Source organism: Micromys minutus, assembly GCF_963924665.1.
Source record: "Micromys minutus genome assembly, chromosome: 26".
NCBI lineage: Eukaryota > Metazoa > Chordata > Mammalia > Rodentia > Muridae > Micromys > Micromys minutus.
This window is the reverse complement of record NC_137961.1, coordinates 25,511,283-25,518,116: the sequence shown is the minus strand read 5'-3', so window position 1 is coordinate 25,518,116 and position 6,834 is coordinate 25,511,283.

The window sequence follows — 6,834 nt, the reverse complement described above, 5'->3', positions numbered from 1 at the left end:
TTATTTATTTACTTTACATCCGAAACACAGTTACTTTCTCTGCTTTCCTCCCAGTCTCATCCTACCAAGTTCCCCTTTGCATTTCCCCACTACTGGATATCAGCCTGCCAAAGTAACAGCAGAGCTAAGCTTATTATATCCCACTGAGACCTCACAACACAACCCAGCTAGGGGAAATTGGTCCAAAAGCATGCAAGAGAATCAGATACATCTCCAGCTCTAATTGTTAGGGGACCTACAAAACGACCAAGCTGTACATCTGCTACATACGACCATGCTCTTTGGTTGGTGGTTCAGTCTCTGTGAGCCCCCTAGGCTCCAAGTGAGTTGGTTCTGTGAGTCTTCTTGTGTTGTGATTGATCCCGCTAGCTTCATCAATCATTCTACAAACGCTTCTACAAAACTTCCTGCACTCTGCCTAATGTTTGGCTGTGAGTCTCTTCATCCATTTCCATCAGCTTCTGGATGACAATTATGCAAACCACCTGTCTTCAAGCAGAGCAGAGTATCATTAATAATGCCAGGAGTTGCCACTGTCCCATGGGATGGGTCTCAAGTTGGTCCAGTTATTGGTTGATCAATTCCCTCAATTCTCGATCAAACTTTATTCTTGCCCAAGTTGTACAATGGACAAATTTGGGGTAGAAGGTTTTGTAGTTGGGTTGTTGTTGCTTTCTTCTACTGGAAGTCCTGCCTAGCTACAAAAAAAGTTGGCCATTTCTGGCTCCATGCTCTTTATTGCTAGAAGTATTAGCTAGAGTAACCACCATATCATAGGAGCCTACCCAGTCCCGGGTCTTTGGTGAGTCACATAGATGTCCCTACACCAATCTCTCCCTTCTCTCTTCTAGCCCTCCAATACCCCTTAAACATTATCTTCCCATAACTGATCCTTACTTGCTCTCCCCACGCAACCTTCTCTTCCACCCAATTCCACCTCTCCATCTACTTCTATTGACTTTATCTCCCCTTTGTATGAGATTTAATTATATTGCCTTGAGGCATTCTTATTGCTTAGCTTTGGAACTGTGGATTGTAGAATGTTTGTCCTGTTCCTTATGGTCAATATCCTCTTGTAGAGAGAATACATACCATGCATGTCTTTCTGGGTCTGGGTTACCTCACTCAGGATGGATGATATTCTCTAGTTACCATCTATGTGCCTGAAAATTTCATGATGTCCGTGATTTAAGTAGCTGACTATTATTCCATTATGTAGATGTACCACATTATCTTTATCTGTTCTTTAGTTGAGGGACATCTGGGATGTTTTCAGTTTCTGGTTATTACAAATAAAACTCCTATGAACATAGTTGCAGAAGTGACCATATGGTCTGATAGACCATCTTTTAGGTATAAGCCCAGGATATATACCCAAAAGGTAAATATCTTCAGGCAGAAATATTCCCAAAATTTCTGAAAACCACCAGACTGATTTCCACAATGTTTGTACAAATTTGCATTCCTTTTAGCAATGGAGCAGTGTTCCCTTTGCTCTACACACTGCCCAGCATGTGTTATCCTTTGAGTTTTTGATCTTAGTCATTCCGACTGGTGAAGGATAGATTTTCAGAGTCATTTTAATTTTCATTTTTGATGACTTAGGATGTTGAACACTAATTTAGGTGCTTCTAATAATTGAAGATTTCTTTCTTGAGAATTCACTGCATAGCTCTGTACCACAGTCTTTTAATTTTGTTCTTTGGTTTGACTGTGTCTAATTTCTTGTATTCTTAACATATTTTTGTGTATCAGTCCTATTCTGATGTAGGATTAATGAAGACCATTTCACTTTCTGTAGACTATTTTGTCCTATTGATTGTCCTATTATTTGACTTAAGGAAGGTTTCAGTTTCATAAGGTCCTATTTAATGTGTATCTTAGTGCATGAGCTGTTTAGTGTTCTGTTCATGATGTTGTCTCCTGCACCAATGTATTCAAGGCTCTTCCCTACTTCTTTCTCTATTAGGTTTAGTGTATTTGGTTTTATGTTGAGGTCTTTGATCCACATGAATTTGTGTTTTGTGCATGATGATAAATAGATAAAGAGATTAAACAATAATCTTCAACTTGCAGACATTCATTTAGAGTAGCACCGTTTGTTTAAGATGCTTTCTTTTTTTTTTTTATTTTCTTTGAATGGTTTTTGGTTTTGGCTGTTTTGTTTTGTTTTTTGTTTGTTTTGTCAAAAGTGCCCATAAATATGGGTGTTTATTTCTTGATCTTCAATTCTATTCCACTGATCAACTTGTCTGATTTCAGGGCAATACTGTACATTTTTATTACTATTCTTCTGTTGTACAACTTGAAATCAGGAATGATGATACCTCCAGATAAATTTTTTCTTATTCTACAGGATTATTTTAACTATCCTAGTCTCCTCTTTTTTCAATTATAAAGTTCAGAATTGCTTTTTCAAGGTCGGTAAAGAACTGTGAGGAAATTTTGATGGAATAACATTCAATTTGTACATTTATTTTTCCCAAGATTACTATTGTTATCATGTTAATTCTAATAATTTATGAGCAATCTTTCCAAATTCTTTTATATTATTTGGTTTCTCTTTTCAGAGATGTAACATTCTGGTTATACAGGTCTTTCACTTGCTTAGTTAGAATACCATTAAAGTATCTTATATTGATTATGGCTATTGTAAACAGTGTTATTTTCCTGATTAATTTCTCAGAACATTTATCTTTTATAGAAATGAAAGCTACTGATGTTTTTTGTTTGTTTGTTTGCTTGCTTGCTTGCTTGCTTGCTTGCTTGCTTGCTTGCTTGGTTTGGTCTGGATTTTTTGTTTGTTTGCTTACTTGTTTGTTTTTTGTTTGTTTGTTTTTTTTTTAGTTAATTTAATTTTGTGTCTAGCCATTTTGCTGAAAGTGGTTTCCAGCTTAGGATTTCTCTGGTAAAATTTTAGGGATGACTTAAGTACAGAATCATATCATCTGCAGATTGAGCTGCTTTTACTTCTTTCTATCTAACTTGTATCTCCCTGATCTCCTTTTGTTGCCTTATTGTTCTAGGTAGAACTTCAAGTGCTATATTGAATAGATATGGAGAGAGTGGATAGTCTTGTCTTATGTATGATTTTAGTGGAACTGATTTTAGTTCCTCTCCATTTAACTTGGTATGGATATGTGCTTTGTGGTACACTGTTTTCTTACTTTATTGTCTATAGGTATGACATTTGTATCTCTGATTTCTCCACTACTTTTATCATGAAGGGGTGTTGGATTTTGCCAAACAGTTTTCAAAACATCTAATAAGATGAACATGTGTTTTTTTTTTTTCCTTCAGTTTGTTTATATGGTGGATTACTTTGAAGGATTTTCATATGTTGAATTATTCCTGCATACCTGGGATGAAGCCTACTTGATCATGGTGGATAATATTTTTGATCTGTTCCTGGGTTCCTTTTCTGATTATTAAGTATTTTTATATCAATGTTCATAAGGGATATTGCTCTAAAGTTCTCTTCTTTTGTTGAGTCTTTGTATGGTTTAAGTAGCAGAGTGATTCATAGAATGAGTTTGACAGTGTTCCTTCTGTTTCTGTTTAGTGGAGTAGTGTGAGGAGTGTTATTCGCTCTTCCCTGAAAATCTAGCAGAACTCTGCACTAAAACCATCACCCCTCAGCTTTTTAAGATAGGGTATTTTTAATGACTGCTTCTATTTCTTTAGACATTATATGTTTACTTACAATGTTTATCTAATCTTGATTTAACTTTGATAAGTGATATCTACCAAGAAAACCATTCATTTCATTTAAATTTTCCAATGTGGAGTAGTCTTGTAAAGTAGGATTTTGTTAATTTGAATATTGTCTCTTTGCCTTTTATTTAGTTTTGCTGGGTATTTTTCTAACTTGTTGACTTTATCAAAAAAAAAAAGGCCTTTAGTTTCATTGATTCTTTGTATTTTTCTTTTCTTTTTTTTTTTTTTTTTTTTTTTTCATTGATTGATCTCAGACCTGAGTTTGATTGTTTAATGATTCCTATTTCCCTTGTTTGGGTTTGCTTCTTTTTGTTCTAGAACTTTTAGGTATTCTTTTAAATTGCTAACATAAGATCTCTCCAATTTCTTTACAAAGACACTTAGTGCTATAAACTTTTCTCTCAGCACTGCGTTCATTGTGTCTCATAAGTTTGGATATATTGCACCTTTATTTTCATTGAGTTCAAGAACATTTTTAATTTGTTTCTCTGTTTTTCTTTTCCTTTACCCAGTGATCACTGAGCACTGCTCCACAAGTCTGTATGCTTCCTGTTATTTCTGTTGTTGTTGAAGTCCAGCTTTAGTCCATGATATTCTGGCAAGAAACAAAGGAGTATATTGATTTTTCTCATATTTGTTGAGCCTTGCCTTTTGAACAAGAACATGGTCAATTTTGGAGAAGATTCCTTCAGGTGCTAAGAAAGTAGTGTGTGTGTGTGTGTGTGTGTGTGTGTGTGTGTGTGTGTGTGTGTGTGTGTCTGCACAAGCACATGCGAGTTTCTACAAAATGTTTGTAGATATCTGTTAGGTACATTTGATTTATAAACTGTCCTAGTGTCAATATTCACATATTTAGTTTCTATCTCTATGATCTGTGCACTAGTGATCACAGGGTATTGGAGTCTTCATCTATTAAAACATGGAGTTTGATATGTTATTTAAGCCTTATTAATGGTTCTTTTAAAATGTGAGTTGCCCTTGCATTTAGGGCATATTTGTTCAAAATTTAGATGTCATCTTTTAGAATATTTACTTCGATAAGTTTGAACTGTCCTTCCCCATATGTTTTTATTACTTTTGTTTGAAAGTATTTTTTACTATATATTTAATAGCTATATCAGCTTTCTTCTGGGGTCTATTTGCTTGAAAAACTTTTTATCTGGCCGTTTATTTTGAGGTAATATCCATCTTTGTTGCAGAAGTATGTTTCTTGTTTGCAGCAAAATGATTAATTCTGTTTTTACATTCAAATTATTAGTCTTCTTATTGCAAAATCATGTCCATAGATATCCATAGATATTAATGATCAATAATTGTGAATTCCAATTATTTTGATGTTCATGACTGTGGTCTCTCTCTCTCTCTCTCTCTCTCTCTCTCTCTCTCTCTCTCTCTCTCTCTCTGTGTGTGTGTGTGTGTGTGTGTGTGTGTGTGTGTGTGTGTGTGTGCATATGTGCACATGCCCATGCAAATATGTACACGCATGTCTGTATGTGTGTTTGTGTTTATTTTCTTTTAGTCTTGCTGGTATGGAGTTTATTATCATCTCTATTTCTTGGATTCAGTTAGCTTCCTTGGGTTTGTTTTGTTTGGTTTTGTCTTAGAATATATTTTCTTCATCCATGATGAAGGAGCTTCAGTTTTCCTAACTTATTGCATTTTCACTTTTATGTCTTGAATATTTTATTCATTTGCTTCCACTGTTTGTGTTTTTATAGATCTATTTAAGCAATTTGTTTGTTTCCTCTCTAAGGATCTGAATTATACTAATAAATTTTATGCTATTTTAAAGTCTATGTTTTAGCTATATTGAAATATTCAGGGCCTAATGTAATGGGGTTGCTAGGCTCTAGTATAGCCATATTGTCCTTGCTGTTACTGATTGTGTTTACATACTAGTATCTAGACATCTAGGTTTGAGATGATTATAATTCTAGGTGTTGATATTCATTGTTGTCTTTGCTAGGTAGATGTTTGTTCCTTGGTTTCTATTTTCCACTTTGAATCTTAGATAAGTGTGGTGGCTGGATATTGCTTAGTAAGAAATTCTTCTGGGATCCCAATGGGTGTGGTCACTGGGGATTCTGGGTAAAAAGTTACTAAAAACTGACACTTAGAAATTGGGTTGGTTTAAGAGGGGGATTAATGAGGTAGCCTAAAGGAGGGAAGAAAGAAGAATGTTCCACCAGGATCTTCTTTGTATTTTGAGAATGGGGGGGAAAGAGTGAGGAGAAGCCACAACAGATAATCTGCTACAGAGTCGATGTAAGACTGAAGGATTTGATGCATAGAAGAGAGTGAGTATGAGGATCAAAAGTTTGGCTCCCTGCTTGCTGATCTATTTTCTCTCAGGTAGGCTTGGCTGTTTCAGTATAAGGGAATGTCTGCTGTAGTTAGGGAATAGGGTAAAGGGGGAATAGGGGAAGATTGGTGTGATTTTCTAGACATGGTGTCAAAGAGGGTGATGAGCCTTCAGAAATGGGAATGAGCCTACAGAGATGGGAAAATTATTGCACTGGGAGATTAGATTTAGATGAGAGAGAAAACTGAAGATATGCATTTAGTCTATCTGCTTCACTGGCTGGAGTGACCTGAGGATTCCAGGGAATACCTGTTGAAATTGGGGAACTGGGAAAAAGCAATGTGCATGGTGAAGAAAGTTTGTAGGGGAAAGTCTCTGTTATCCATTGGAAATGGGGGCCAGAGGGAAATGGAGGCCACATTAGGTGATCTCCTGGGGAGCTAAGGATGAGACTCTGGATGGGCATTGGAAGAACAGAAGGAGTGCTGAAAATTCACAGTTATTCTACCTGCTTCCCTTTGACTTTGACTTTCACCAATCCGGGAATCTAGGGGAAAAAAGACATTAGGTCACAGCTGTCCATGGTCTGAATGAACTTATTTTCATTCTAAAAATGCATGATTTGTTGTCACTTACATATGGAAGTATACAGATTGATCTCTAAGGGGAAAGATGTAGGAAGACAATTAGGTTAGGAAGGATTTTTGAGAAAAGAATGATAGTAAACACCAAGTAGGTGAAGAAAGTAAGTTCTAGTGTTTTGTCTACGGCACAGTACAATGACTTTGACTTAGAACACTGTGCTGTTTTGTAGA